The 16791-nt window shown below is 43.4% G+C and overlaps 1 pseudogene; it reads left to right on the forward strand.

The window, feature by feature from the left end:
• Positions 1-4132: 4132 nt before the first annotated feature.
• LOC139469050 (chitinase-3-like protein 1) lies at positions 4133-15891 on the forward strand (annotated as a pseudogene).
• The last annotated feature ends 900 nt before the right edge of the window (positions 15892-16791 follow it).

Genomic DNA, 16791 nt, shown 5'->3' on the forward strand with positions numbered 1-16791 from the left:
AGATGATGTGTAACTTAACATCAGAGGTGTAAAATATCATAACATGGTGTGTAACTTAACATCAGAGGTGTAAAATGTCATAACATGGTGTGTAGCTTAACATCAGAGGTGTAAAATGTCATAACATGGTGTGCAACTTAACATCAGAGGTGTTAAATTTCATAACATGGTGTGTAACTTAACATCAGGGGTGTAAAATATCATAACATGGTGTGTAACTTAACATCAGAGGTGTAAAATGTCATAACATTGTGTGCAACTTAACATCAGAGGTGTAAAATATCATAACATGGTGTGTAGCTTAACATCAGAGGTGTAAAATGTCATAACACGGTGTGCAACTTAACATCAGAGGTGTAAAATGTCATAACATGGTGTGTAACTTAACATCAGAGGTGTAAAATATCATAACATGGTGTGTAACCTAACATCAGAGGTGTAAAATATCATAACATGGTGTGTAACTTAACATGAGAGGTGTGAAATGTCATAAGATGATGATTTGTAACTTAACATCAGAGGTGTAAAATGTCATAACATGGTGTGTAACTTAACATCAGAGGTGTAAAATGTCATAACATGGTGTGTAGCTTAACAGCAGAGGTGTAAAATGTCATAACATGGTGTGTAACTTAACATCAGAGGTGTTAAATTTCATAACATGGTGTGTAACTTAACAGCAGAGGTGTAAAATGTCATAACATGGTGTGCAACTAACTAGACATCAGAGAGGTAAAATATCATAGCATGGTGTGTGACTAGACATCAGAGGTAAAATATCATAGCATGGTGTGTAACTAGACATGAGAGGTAAAATATCATAGCATGGTGTGTAACTAACTAGACATCAGAGAGGTAAAATATCATAACATGGTGTGTAACTAGACATCAGTGGTAAAATATCATAGCATGGATTGTAACTTAACATAAGAAATCTAAAATATCATAACATGGTGTGTAACTTATAATCAGAGGTGTTAAATGTCATAGCATGGTGTGTAGCTTAACAGCAGAGGTGTAAAATGTCATAATATGGTGTACAACTTAACATCAGAGGTGTAAAATGTCATAACATGATGTGTAACTTAACATCAGAGGTGTAAAATGTCATAACATGGTGTGTAACTTAACATGAGAGGTGTGAAATGTCATAAGATGATGTGTAACTTAACATCAGAGGTGTAAAATATCATAACATGGTGTGTAACTTAACATCAGAGGTGTAAAATGTCATAACATGGTGTGTAACTTAACATGAGAGGTGTGAAATATCATAACATGGTGTGTAACTTAACATCAGAGGTGTAAAATATCATAACATGGTGTGTCACTTAACATCAGAGGTGTTAAATATCATAACATGGTGTGTAACTTAACATCAGAGGTGTAAAATGTCATAGCATGGTGTACAACTTAACATCAGAGGTGTAAAATGTCATAACATGGTGTGTAACTTAACATCAGAGGTGTCAAATGTCATAACATGGTGTGTAACTTAACATCAGAGGTGTAAAATGTCATAAGATGATGTGTAACTTAACATCAGAAATCTAAAATGTCATAACATGGTGTGTAACTTAACAGCAGAGGTGTAAAATGTCATAACATGGTGTGTAACTTAACATCAGAGGTGTTAAATTTCATAACATGGTGTGTAACTTAACATCAGAGGTGTAAAATGTCATAACATGGTGTGCAACTAACTAGACATCAGAGAGGTAAAATATCATAGCATGGTGTGTGGCTAGACATCAGAGGTAAAATATCATAGCATGGTGTGTAACTAGACATCAGAGGTAAAATATCATAGCATGGTGTGTAAGTAACTAAACATCAGAGAGGTAAAATATCATAACATGGTGTGTAACTAGACATCAGTGGTAAAATATCATAGCATGGTGTGTAACTAACTAGACATCAGAGAGGTAAAATGTCATAACATGGTGTCTAACTTAACATCAGAGGTGTAAAATATCATAACATGGTGTGTAACTTAACATCAGAGGCGTAAAATATCATAACATGGTGTGTAACTTAACATCAGAGGCGTAAAATGTCATAACATGGTGTGTAACTTAACATCAGAAATCTAAAATATCATAACATGGTGTGTAACTTAACATCAGAGGTGTTAAATGTCATAACATGGTGTGTAGCTTAACAGCAGAGGTGTAAAATGTCATAACACGGTGTGCAACTTAACATCAGAGGTGTAAAATGTCATAACATGGTGTGTAACTTAACATCAGAGGTGTAAAATATCATAACATGGTGTGTAACTTAACATCAGAGGTGTAAAATGTCATAACATTGTGTGCAACTTAACATCAGAGGTGTAGAATATCATAATATGGTGTACAACTTAACATCAGAGGTGTAAAATGTCATAATATGGTGTGTAACTTAACATCAGAGGTGTAAAATGTCATAACATGGTGTGTAACTTAACATGAGAGGTGTGAAATGTCATAAGATGATGTGTAACTTAACATCAGAGGTGAAAAATGTCATAACATGGTGTGTAACTTAACATCAGAGGTGTAAAATGTCATAACATGGTGTGTAGCTTAACAGCAGAGGTGTAAAATGTCATAACATGGTGTGTAACTTAACATCAGAGGTGTTAAATTTCATAACATGGTGTGTAACTTAACAGCAGAGGTGTAAAATGTCATAACATGGTGTGCAACTAACTAGACATCAGAGAGGTAAAATATCATAGCATGGTGTGTGACTAGACATCAGAGGTAAAATATCATAGCATGGTGTGTAACTAACTGGACATCAGAGAGGTAAAATATCATAACATGGTGTGTAACTAGACATCAGTGGTAAAATATCATAGCATGGTGTGTAACTTAACATAAGAAATCTAAAATATCATAACATGGTGTGTAACTTAACATCAGAGGTGTTAAATGTCATAACATGGTGTGTAGCTTAACAGCAGAGGTGTAAAATGTCATAACACGGTGTGCAACTTAACATCAGAGGTGTAAAATGTCATAACATGGTGTGTAACTTAACATCAGAGGTGTAAAATATTATAACACGGTGTGTAACTTAACATCAGAGGTGTAAAATGTCATAACATTGTGTGCAACTTAACATCAGAGGTGTAAAATATCATAACATAGTGTGTAACTTAACATCAGAGGTGTTAAATATCATAACATTGTGTGTAACTTAACATCAGAGGTGTAAAATGTCATAATATGGTGTACAACTTAACATCAGAGGTGTAAAATGTCATAATATGGTGTACAACTTAACATCAGAGGTGTAAAATGTCATAACATGGTGTGTAACTTAACATCAGAGGTGTAAAATGTCATAAGATGGTGTGTAACTTAACATCAGAAATCTAAAATGTCATAACATGGTGTGTAACTTAACATCAGAGGTGTAAAATTTCATAACATGGTGTGTAGCTAGACATCAGAGGTGAAAAATGTCATAACATGGTGTGTAGCTAGACATCAGAGAGGTACAATTCAAATCATCTTGTGTAACTAAACATGAGACAGATAAATCTGCAAAGGATGCTGTTGAACTGAACATCAGAGAGTTAAAATATCAGTTTGGTGTGTAACTTAACACCTCCATAAACGAAAAGACATATTGAAATAAAGTATTTTGAAAAAGATATATCAACAATTATAACTGCACAGACTTATGTTATTTACAAAAGACACCGTGGACACCGATGCGAAATCAGTGACATCGTTTCATGCAACAAAACCCTCGCCATTTCTTTCATCAGTCAATCAGGAAACAGTAGTCCGCTAGTGGGCAAGGTCTGATATTTATATACTAGTATATTTATTCATTTATGTTTTTATATACGCAACATAAACGCAAAATAAATTTCTTAGTTAGACAATGAAATACCATGGAATCACTTGCAGTTAATTCATATACATATGACGACGTTCATGCGACATCCAAATGAGCTGAGTTACAATGATAGCAGGAAAGCGTTCTTGTTAGTTGAAGTGCCAGATACTTCAAGGAAAAGTTCAACGATGAACACGGAACTTTAAAAACTTCCCCATATGATATGTACGGTTTAGCGTTACCGACACGCAGAGCAGCGTGTTCTGTCTGGCCGCACCCATGACAGGGGAATACAATGTACAGATTCGCCATACAGCCGGTCCGTAACCTCAGATACACAGGTATGTTTTATCGGTCAATAGAGGGGCTTCGGGGTATCAGGGTGGTACGGCAGCCTAGTAGTGAAAGCGTTCTCTCGTCACGTTTAAGGTCCGGGTTCGATTCCCCACATCGGTACAATGTGTGAAGCACGTGTCTGGTATCCCCCGCTGTGATATTGTTGGATTACTGTTAAAGATGGTGTAAAACCCAACTCACTCACACACTCACACTCTTCGGGGTTTCTTTCCTGTAATTGTGATTAATTTACATTTAAAAGAATCAAATGTTGAGTGAGTTATTAATTATTGTGCGCCCCAGTCAAAACTATATCAGCTAGGTACCATCCTTCTTTGTCTTATTTTTAAGAACAGGTAAACAGTAGCAATTAGATAAACCAGATAAAGTCAGGAATGAGTGGCTGTGCTGTTTAGACAAAGTAGGCATATTGATCACCCCATTTTACTGTTAACATGGGTGCACAGAATTATAACAAAAAGACATTTAGTTTTTATTGTATCATATATCAATCTATCTTAGCACTTAAACGTGAGTAAAACGGTTGTAAACAAATACATGCAGCACTTATCGCCACAAGCGTGATGTTGTCATAATAATTCAACACAGAGTCTTCAACGGCAACGGTTTAGCTTAGTGGTTACAACGTTTGGCCGTAGGTTAAAGAACCGATTCACACATATGTGCAATGTGCCCATTTCTCTTACTCCAGCCGTGATAGTGCTGGAATATTGCTGGAATATCGCTGGAATATTGCTGGAATATTGCTGGAATATTGCTAAAATCGACTAGTCACTACTCGCTGAGTTATCTCACATACGCTGCTTAGTGTAGTGCCCTTTGCCTTCCGTAGCAATGTGACGCATGTCGCGTCTATATTAGACACATGAAAAGGATCAACTTGGTTACTCGGGGCGCGACGAAAAGAGTGTCAAGTCACTTCTTACTCATGTCGGCAGTATTTTCACTTTGTAAAAATAACTGAAATATTTGTTTGAAAAACTGGTTTAAACTAAACTGAGAGATACTGTGAAGGCCGCGGTTGAATATATTAACATTTGTTTTCAGACTGTTTAGTTGTTGTGGGATGTGGTCGCGGATGCAGCTTACACTCTTGCTGGTAGCATGGCAGACCCATGGTAAGTTACAGTTTGGAAGGTAACTTAATGTTGCGATTGTACAATTTAGTCAAATGGTATTCACACCACGCTCTACGACTATATACCATTACATAACTAAATAATGAAATAAATTCAGAATTGTTGATGATCATGTGATAGTTCTTTCTTCATAAGCTGTGTGTATTTTCAACCACTTCCCCGCCAACATTGTCAATAGTGTTAATACGAGACCACGATAATAATATCAATTCAGAATTGTTGATGATCATGTGATAATTCTGTCTACATAAGCTATCTGTTCTTTCAGTCACTTCCCCGCTAACACTGTCAATGGGGTTAATACGAGACCTTAACATCTACGTGGGTCAGTGCATGTGATGTCATGCCTAATAACGTCCGGCAGTGTGAAATGTAATGTTTTGTTGACACACGTGCATACACACAAGCGAATGTCTCAACGCGTCTTTCAATAAATAAAAGCGACAAACCCTTTCCATATTCGTAGGAGATCTCTGCCAAAAGCAGAGTCGATTGTACGATCCGACTATTTGGTGAGCACGTTTACATGAGTCCCCATCAAATAGTGACGACACCAGGTGTTCGGGAAAAGATGAACGCATCATGAACCCCGCCCGTCACAAAGTGGAGCATTTTCATCAAATAGTGATGACACAGTAGCAGATCATCACATGCACTTTAATATAACCGCTCCCAGTCACCCGACTGTCGATCCTTACCCGGAATGTAACCACGCGGTCAAAACGCAATGGTATTGTGTATCAATAAAAACCCAGGATATTTTTAAAAGCGCACTTCCAATTTTTGACATTCCTGTAGGTAAAATTCCTTATCGCCGGAGTGGCTTGTTTTTCATTTTGTAGGTATTAGCACACACGCAGCTATCTCCGTTAATTCGCGAACTTTCATGATTCTATTTTAAGTGGCGAGCATTGTAAAGATGCTTTTATGCAAAACTGTTATCAATGCGAGACAAGTACCCCATATGTTTCTATAGTAAATATATATTACTAATTGAATTTGGCGCGGTAGTTTATTTAATAGTGATTCATAAACACATGCCCATGACACAGTCGGAATCATACAATACCTGCTTATGGGAGGGATTTCTTATGAGTATGGGAAGGCTTTTGTCGCTAATATAAGGACGCCTGGTGCACTGGAATATTCAGCGATCCTTGCTCTTTTCATTTTGATAGACAGAATAGATCATTTGGATTTTACCTTAGAAAAACTTCAATTCTCTGAATACATGTATATTTGAACATTTCCTAAATACCCGTCCCCAAAATCAAACTTGTTTCAACCCACGGGGACATATTTGGAAATCCGAATAAGGTTGAATTAATCTTTAAACTAACATTAATAATGGCCCCATTGTATATGTGGTGTAAATTTGTCGTACAATTTTGACATGTACAGTGTAACAAAACGATAACACTTGTAGTTCAAATGTAGAAAACCCGGAGCGTAGTTTGTTCTCTTTGGTTAGTAGACTCTGGTTCTTCATCAACAGCGGTGAAATATCAGCGGTTCTGCTACTTAGCCAGCTGGGCACGTTACCGTGCCGACCCCGTGGCCTTCAACCCCGAAGACGTCGGTGTCAACCTTTGCACACACCTCGCCTACGCCTTCGCCAACGTTGACGAATCCGGAACTAAACTTATCTCTGCCGATCTCTGGTCCGACCCAGTCATGTACGTGTCTTTTCATATATCTACTACATAAAGCTCCGGGGGCACAGGTTGCCCAGGCGTCGAGGGTGACGAATTGGAGGAGCAGAGTTGCGTCCCTTAAGTGTACCAGAATCATGTGACCGTTCGAAACACACATTTGTCCTGATTATGTTTCCAAGTTTGTCAGCACCACGCCCATGCTTGTGGAGTTCACCAAAGTGGTAAATATTTTAGACTTGCATCATGCACCACTTCACCTCCAGACTGAAGCTGACACGCCGAGATATAACTGAAATAATGTTCAAAGCGGCATTAACTCCAACTCACTCAATCACTCAATCACTATTGTGGTCAACTTCATATGGGAGGAAAGTCTGAAGTGACGCATTTTGTAGATGTATAACACTTTGGTGAAACCAGTGTGGTGTCATCAAACCAAGGATCATAATCACGTTGAATCTTGGAATCGAACCCATTGCAACAGTCACTAGGCCACCATTGTCCAAACAAAACATTGCCGTCATATTGATAATTGCATATCAGAGCCTTCAACTGAGGCCATACAAGTCATTGTCATGAAAATATTATATTTGGTTCTTGTTCCAGCTTATAAATTAATTATACTTACAACGCCAATAATACAAACGTATACTACAAAAAAGATTTTGCTTTTAGGACCCTGAACATGTTGGATCTAAAACGCTTACGATTGTTAACTTTTCAGGTAAAGCTTTACCCGTTAGCTGAACGTTGACTCCAGAAGTGGAATTACCCTGCAATATCTAAGCTATACTACTCAAAAAAAGTTAAAGAACACAAGCTTCTTTCATATTATTGTAGTTAATCTGTCGTGACATGACAGATTGACCACAGTAATATGAAAGAATCGGGTATCCTATAGCTTCATGACAGGTTAACTATAGTAATAAGAAGCAGCCTATTAAGAAAGGGGTCTGCGCAAGGCTAAGTCACTCATTGTGTCCATCCAATTCACATTTTATCGGATCCTACAACACGTTTGGGCGGTGTCTGACCCATAATAACCGATGGGGCTCTGTGTTGCGTCCCATATGATATATTAATTATAATATCAATGTATATTCATCCGGTTTATGTTTCAAGGTACAAACGTTTTACGAATCTGAAGAAAAAAGACCCTAACCTGAAACTACTTGTATCTGTTGGAGGTTGGGATGGCAATCCCAAAGTCTTCAGTAGTCTCGTCTCCACTGAAGAAAACATCAACACTTTTGCTGGAAACGCCATTAACTTTCTGCGTAGCCGAAATTTTGACGGCCTTGACGTAGATTGGGAATTTCCGGCAGCTAGAGGAAGTTCTCCATCTGACAGGCAACGCTTCACAAGGATGATTCAGGTGAACGTTACATCAAGACATAATCAATCGTTAAATAGCTGGACATTTGGTGAATGCTGCGTAGAATACCTAATGTAAATGCCCGTTCTGAAGGAATTTTAAATTACAAATATTGTACCATTGTTGCGAAGATAACATTTATATTGAAAAGCTGCACATAATTAAAAGCCTTAAGTATGTATAACTCTTCATTTGTTTTGAAGCTAATACGTCAGGCTTTTAACCTCGATGCGTCTCGGACCGGCAAGGACAGACTCCTGCTGACTGCAGCCTTGTCCCCAGACCCCTTTCAGGTCAGCCTATCATACGAGCCAGCCAAACTCGCCAGGTCAGTACTGATGTGAAGTCCCGCCCAATACACTGTCCTCGCCAGGTCAGTACTGATGTGTAGTCCCGGCCCTTACACTGTCCTCGCCAAGTCAGAACTGGTGTATGGTCCCGCCCCATACATTGTCCTCGCCAGGTCAGTACTGACATGTAGTTCCGCACCATACACTGTCCTCGCCAGGTCAGTACTGATGTGTGGTCCCCACCCATACACTGTCCTCGCCAGGTCAGTACTGATGTGTAGTCCCCACCCATACACTGTCCTCGTCAGGTCTGTACTGATGTGTAGTCCCGCCCCATACACTGTCCTCGCCAGGTCAGTACTGATGTGTAGTCCCGCCCCATACACTGTCCTCGCCAGGTCAGTACTGGTGTGTAGTCCCCACCCATACACTGTCCTCGCCAGGTCAGTACTGATGTGTAGTCCCCACCCATACACTGTCCTCGTCAGGTTTGTACTGATGTTTAGTCCCGACCCATACACTGTCCTCGTCAGGTCTGTACTGATGTGTAGTCCCGACCCATACACTGTCCTCGTCAGGTCAGTACTGGTGTGTAGTCCCGACCCATACATTGTCCTCGCCAGGTCAGTACTGATGTTTAGTCCCGCCCCATACATTGTCCTCGCCAGGTCAGTACTGATGTATGTTCCCGACCCATACACTGTCCTCGTCAGGTCAGTACTGGTGTGTAGTTCCGACCCATACACTGTCCTCGCCAGGTCAGTACTGGTGTGTAGTCCCGACACATACACTGTCCTCGTCAGGTCAGTACTGATGTGTATTCCTCACCCATACACTGTCCTCGCCAGGTCAGTACTGATGTGTAGTCCCGCCCAATACACTGCCCTCGTCAGGTCGGTACTGGTGTGTAGTCCCGCCCCAAACACTGTCCTCGTCAGGTCTGTACTGGTGTGTAGTCCCGACACATACACTGTCCTCGCTAGGTCAGTACTGATGTGTAGTCCCGACCCATACACTGTCCTCGTCAGGTCTGTACTGGTATGTAGTTCCGCCTCATACATCGCCATCGCAAAGTCAGTACTGATGTGTAGTCCAGCCCAATACACTGTCCTCGCCAGGTCAGTACTGATGTGTAGTCCCGCCCTATACACTGTCCTCGCCAAGTCAGAACTGGTGTATGGTCCCGCCCTATACACTGTCCTCGCCAGGTCAGTACTGATGTGTAGACACCCCACCCCCCACCCCCACCCCCCCTGCCCCACCCCATACACTGTCCTCGTCAGGTCAGTACTGGTGTGTAGTCCCCACCCATACACTGTCTTCGTCAGGTCAGTACTGATGTTTAGTCCCGACCCATACACTGTCCTCGTCAGGTTAGTACTGGTGTGTAGGTCCGCCCCAAACACTGTCCTCGTCAGGTCAGTACTGGTGTGTAGTCCCCACCCATATACTGTCCTCGCCAGGTCAGTACTGATGTTTAGTCCCGACCCATACACTGTCCTCGTCAGGTCAGTACTGATGTGTAGTCCCCACCCATATACTGTCCTCGTCAGGTCAGTACTGATGTTTAGTCCCGTCCCATACACTGTCCTCGTCAGGTCAGTACTGATGTGTAGTCCCGCCCCATACATTGTCCTCGCCAGGTCAGTACTGGTGTGTAGTCCCGCCCCATAGACAATCCTCGTCAGGTCAGTACTGGTGTGTAGTCCCGCCCCAAACACTGTCCTCGTCAGGTCAGTACTGGTGTGTAGTCCCGCCCCAAACACTGTCCTTGTCAGGTCAGTACTGGTGTGTAGTCCCGCCCTATACACAGCCCTCGTCAGGTCGGTACTGGTGTGTAGTCCCGCCCCAAACACTGTCCTCGTCAGGTCAGTACTGGTGTGTAGTCCCGCCCTATACACTGTCCTCGTCAGGTCAGTACTAGTGTGTAGTCTGGGTAGTACTGCCGCGAAGTCAAGGTCCATACATTGTTGTCGCTGGCCTCCTGGCTTTAGGTGTATTTCCGGGGTGCAATTTCCTCTGTGACTACTATATCTGTACTAACGCCAATTAGGACGTCAAGCCACGTTGCCTCCATGTTTCAATTATCTTCAGCTACCTGGATCTGATCAGCTTGATGACGTACGACATGCACGGGCACTGGGAGGAGATGAAGACGCCAGCTCACCACTCCGCCCTCTACGGCACGCCCACCGACGTGATCAACAACGTCGTAAGTAAAGCTTGTTGCTTGGTTACTGCATGGTTTGGCTGCTACAGACTCGTTTTAAAGTAAAACCACAATAGCTTTTATCTGAACGTTCTGTGCATGACTACACGGCCACGCACGTTCATTCGATACCACTCGTTTCTTTCCGTAACTTGCAAGGAGGCCATCGATCTGAATGATTATAAGTACTTTGGTCCTAGAATCCTTCCTTGAAATTGTTTGTTTAAAGGCATCGTTTGTATCTGAAATTATACCAAAGTAACAGCATACATTCTGGATAAAAAGCGGTTGTAATTTAAACCTTATTATTATTATATACTCACATATCCAAGTAATGCCGGATGTGGTACACGTTTTCGCAATGCCCGTTAGCGCGTTTGCATTCGTGACCAACTGGTGTTATTCCGGGACAAGCCGAATAGCGATTTGTGCCCCTCTCGTGGCCATTTTTGCGACTGGGTACCGTCTAAGCGCAAAAAGTCATAACAAAACGAATTGTTAACTCGGTGCATAATGAGTCATGTATATTTCCCCAAAATATCTCATATATATTCCAGATGCTATTTTTAAGTACCTGAAGTCATACGCGCATTTTGATTGGTTTGTCGTATTTTCGCACATAACATTCAACGATAGGGGACGAGTCTTTTTGCAGGCTACGGAAAGGGACGAGTGGTGACGAATGGCGAAGATGATGAAAAGGTCACATGAGAGGTACGAGTGGACGAGTTATCATGAATAGGAGCAAAGCTTGGGGTCCTGGGTACATAATTACATGTTCCTTCCTGACCATAAAGCAAATACTCAGACGCCGTAAATACACTCGACGTAACCTTCATTGTTGCTATTCTGAACGTTCTGTGCAGGCCTTCGCGGCCACGTTTTGGGCAAGGTTGGGCGTTCCCAGGGACAAGATTCTGCTGGGGCTCCCCTTCTACGGTCGGACGTACACACTATCTGGGGGGACTGTGACTGGGCCTGGCAATGCAGGCAACTACACGAGAGACAGCGGAACACTAGCATACTATGAGGTGAGTGGGACATTAGGGCACTGTGAGGTGATTGGGACGCTAGCGTAGTGTGAGGTGTGTGGGACGCTAGCGTAGTGTGAGGTGAGTGGGACATTAGCGTAGTGTGAGGTGAGTGGGACGCTAGCGTAGTGTGAGGTGAGTGGGACGCTAGCGTAGTGTGAGGTGAGTGGGACATTAGCGCACTGTGAGGTGAGTGGGACGCTAGCGTAGTGTGAGGTGAGTGGGACGCTAGCGTAGTGTGAGGTGAGTGGGACATTAGCGCACTGTGAGGTGAGTGGGACGCTAGCGTAGTGTGAGGTGAGTGGGACGCTAGCGTACTGTGAGGTGAGTGGGACGCTAGCGTAGTGTGAGGTGAGTGGGACGCTAGCGTAGTGTGAGGTGAGTGGGACGCTAGCGTAGTGTGAGGTGATTGGGACGCTAGCGTAGTGTGAGGTGAGTGGGACATTAGCGCACTGTGAGGTGAGTGGGACGCTTGCGTAGTGTGAGGTGAGTGGGACGCTAGCGTGCTGTGAGGTCAGTGGGAAGCTAGCGTTCTGTGAGGTAAGTGGGACGCTAGCGTAGTGTGAGGTGAGTGGGAGGCTAGCGTACTGTGAGGTGAGTGGGACGCTAGCGTACTGTGAGGTGAGTGGGACGCTAGCGTGCTGTGAGGTCAGTGGGAAGCTAGCGTTCTGTGAGGTAAGTGGGACGCTAGCGTAGTGTGAGGTGAGTGGGAGGCTAGCGTAGTATGAGGTGAGTGGGACATTAGCGTACTGTGAGGTAAGTGGGACGCTAGCGTACTGTGAGGTGAGTGGGACGCTAGCGTACTGTGAGGTGAGTGGGACATTAGCGTACTGTGAGGTGAGTGGGACATTAGCGTACTGTGAGGTGAGTGGGACGCTAGCGTACTGTGAGGTGAGTGGGACATTAGCGTACTGTGAGGTGAGTGGGACATTAGCGTTCTGTGAGGTGAGTGAGACATTAGCGTACTGTGAGGTGAGTAGGACATTAAGGTACCGTGAGTTGAGTGGGACGCTAGCGTACTGTGAGTTGAGTGGGACGCTAGCGTTCTGTGAGGTAAGTGGGACGCTAGCGTACTGTGAGGTAAGTGGGACGCTAGCCTGCTGTGAGGTAAGTGGGACGCTAGCGTTCTGTGAGGTAAGTGGGACGCTAGCGTACTGTGAGGTGTGTGGGACGCTAGCGTACTGTGAGGTGTGTGGGACGCTAGCGTACTGTAAGGTGTGTGGGACGCTAGCGTACTGTGAGGTGTGTGGGATGCTAGCGTACTGTGAGGTAAGTGGGACATAAGCGTACTGTGAGGTGTGTGGGACGCTAGCGTACTGTGAGGTGTGTGGGACGCTAGCGTACTGTGAGGTGTGTGGGACGCTAGCGTACTGTGAGGTGAGTGGGACGCTAGCGTACTGTGAGGTGAGTGGGACGCTAGCGTACTGTGAGGTGAGTGGGAGGCTAGCGTACTGTGAGGTGTGTGGGACGCTAGCGTACTGTGAGGTGTGTGGGACGCTAGCGTACTGTGAGGTAAGTGGGACATTAGCGTACTGTGAGGTGTGTGGGACGCTAGCGTACTGTGAGGTGTGTGGGACGCTAGCGTACTGTGAGGTAAGTGGGATATTAGCGTACTGTGAGGTGTGTGGGACGCTAGCGTACTGTGAGGTAAGTGGGATATTAGCGTACTGTGAGGTGTGTGGGACATTAGCGTACTGTGAGGTGTGTGGGACGCTAGCGTTCTGTGAGGTGAGTGGGACATTAAGGTACTGTGAGGTGTGTGGGACGCTAGCGTACTGTGAGGTGTGTGGGACGCTAGCGTACTGTGAGGTAAGTGGGATATTAGCGTACTGTGAGGTGTGTGGGACGCTAGCGTACTGTGAGGTGTGTGGGACGCTAGCGTACTGTGAGGTGAGTGGGACGCTAGCGTGCTGTGAGGTGAGTGGGACATTAGCGTGTTGTGAGGTGAGTGGGACGCTAGCGTTCTGTGAGGTGAGTGGGACATTAGCGTGTTGTGAGGTGAGTGGGACGCTAGCGTTCTGTGAAGTGAGTGGGACATTAGCGTGTTGTGAGGTGAGTGGGACATAAGAGGTTAGCGTACTGTGAGGTGAGTGGGACGCTAGCGTGCTGTGAGGCGAGAGACACATTAGCGTACTGAGAAGTGAGTGTGAAATAAGAGGTTAGCGTACTGTGAGGTGAGTCGGACATAAGAGGTTAGCGTACTGTGAGGTGAGTCGAACATAAGAGGTTAGCGTACTGTGAGGTGAGTGGGACGCTAGCGTGCTGTGAGGCGAGAGACACATTAGCGTACTGAGAGGTGAGTGTGACACAAGAGGTTAGCGTGCTGTGAGGTGAGTGTGACACAAGAGGCTAGCGTACTGTGAGGTGAGTGTGACACAAGAGGTTAGCGTGCTGTGAGGTGAGTGGGACGCTAGCGTGCTGTGAGGCGAGAGACACATTAGCGTACTGAGAGGTGAGTGTGACACAAGAGGTTAGCGTGCTGTGAGGTGAGTGTGACACAAGAGGTTAGCGTACTGTGAGGTGAGTGGGACACAAGTGGTTAGCGTGCTGTGAGGCGAGAGACACATTAGCGTACTGTGAGGTGAGTGTGACACAAGAGGTTAGCGTGCTGTGAGGTGAGTGTGACATAAGAGGTTAGCGTACTGTGAGGTGAGTGGGACGCTAGCGTTCTGTGACGTGATGGGGACATTAGCGTACTGTGAGAAGAGTGGGGAGAGTGGGACACTGACGTACTATGAGGGAAGTGGGTGTAGCGTGCATATAAAGTGGTTGTAAGAATGCCATCAGCTATATAATAACAAAATATAACACAAAAGCATCCACTGTAATTGAAAGTACACTCAGTGGTGTTCCTGTATGCAGGTGTGCAAGATCCTGCAGGACGGCGCCACTGGTCAGCGTATCGACGCACAGAAGGTGCCCTTCCTGGTCAGCAAGAACCAGTGGGTTGGCTATGATGATGAGAAGAGTCTGGCGGCGAAGGTGAGGCGACCCTCAGTGGTCTGACAAGCTTCAGCAGTATTCACCTCTGTGTGTAGTTAAATAATCTATATTAATTATCTCTTTCATGTTGAAACAGTCAATCATAAAGATGAGTTTAAATGTTTATAAGTTATTTACTGTGCTTATTTATATCAATATCGTATAACAAGATACGCTCACCTTTTCGCGAACACCTGGTATCATCACTACTTGATAGTGATTCATTACATGCTTATCATACCAGTATAGCCGAAATCGTACAATTGACATTTCTATGCATATCATGTCCTGATTCATGCATAATATGTTTGCTGTTTTGTTTTTCCTTACTCTCGCAAATTGCATCGTACTTAATAAAGCATGAAACATTTCGAAATTTACTTATGCGAAAGGCAACATTTAGTTCACGCGGTTGTGTGAATGACTGAGCGACAAAATATCTATATACCAATTGAACGTACGTCGTAACAAAGTAAGTTTCGAATGAATACGTTTCTGAATGCACTTCCATCACATTTGAATAGTAAATTGGAACAATATTGCAATAATAATCATAACAATAATCATCATGTGTTGGATTGCAAGATTCGTGACCTATCGTGTCATTTCGGGACAAGTAGAATATGATAATTAAATTGGATCCTAAACTATACAATGGGGACAAAATATAATAATTGGATACTCTAAGCTAACTTTGAAAACTTAAGATTGTTTGGAAGTGAGAAATACCAAAGGTAATTGACTGTAAATTTTTAATCATGATCTTAAAATATCCAGACAGTAACTGATGTCGTTTGCGTTGTAGGTGAAATACGTCATCGACAACGGTTTTGGCGGAGTGATGGTGTGGGCCCTGGACATGGACGACTTCAAGAGCATCTGTGGCAAAGCTTTCCCTCTCATGAACGCTGTGAAGAACGCATTTGGGACCATGATTGGACAACGAACAGGCTTTCCTTCATTTGGGTGACACCCAGCACACTTTGTTATCTTCTACCATTGTAAATAAAACTGATAGTACGATTATCTGTTCCATTTTACCACCAGGATCTAGCATTTTCGCGCTAAAGGTTTTTAAGGAGAAACGTTTGTTGGTAGGCTTTGGGTTTCACACTGCTTGTATCAATGTTATATCAATACTCGTTCAAGGACATCAAACCACCAATGAGTTCTGCTATTGACTGTACGTATGAGGATGGTTGGTTGGTTGGTTTGTTGTTTAACGCCGCACTCAGCAATATTCCAGCTATATGACGGCGGTCTGTAAATAATCAAGTCTGGACCAGACAATCCAGTGATTAATATCATGAATATCGATACACGCAATTGGGATACGATGACATACATCAACCAAGTCAGCGAGCCTGACCACCCAATCCCGTTAGTCGCCTTTTACGAAAAGCATAGTCGTCTTTTACGGCAAGCATGGGTTGTTGACCTATTCTACCCCGGAATCTTCACGGGAAGACTGTATGAGGAAAAAATCCACAGTGACTGCCTGGTCACCTGTTTTTGATTTTAGTTTACGGATCCGCCAATTCAAACATATGTTCCCGTGGGGTTTTTTTCAGGTGAACAATTGACATGCCTTTGCATGTGTTTGTGATTTCTCATGAACATGAAATGGGTTTTGTCGCTTTTATTTAAAACTCAGTTTCTTTTTTTCGTTGGAGGATGAACAGTCATTCCGGAGGAATGCGTTGCCGTATACTGGTGATGAATAATACTGTGTTGCAATTAAAAAAACCACTGCGTACCATTTAATTTTCAGAAGCTTGGCACATAATGTGCAAAGCATTTTAAAGTTTGTGAGGACTTATCTGCACCTGTTGTTTTCACGCTCTCTTTGGACATGAAGTCTTAGATAACGTCTTTACTAACTGTAGACTGAGTCTGCTGTTCAAAGCGACATTCAG

The sequence above is a fragment of the Haliotis cracherodii genome, unplaced genomic scaffold (genome assembly GCF_022045235.1).
Source record: "Haliotis cracherodii isolate W230 unplaced genomic scaffold, xgHalCrac1.p SCAF_2, whole genome shotgun sequence".
Classification (NCBI taxonomy): Eukaryota; Metazoa; Mollusca; class Gastropoda; order Lepetellida; family Haliotidae; genus Haliotis; species Haliotis cracherodii.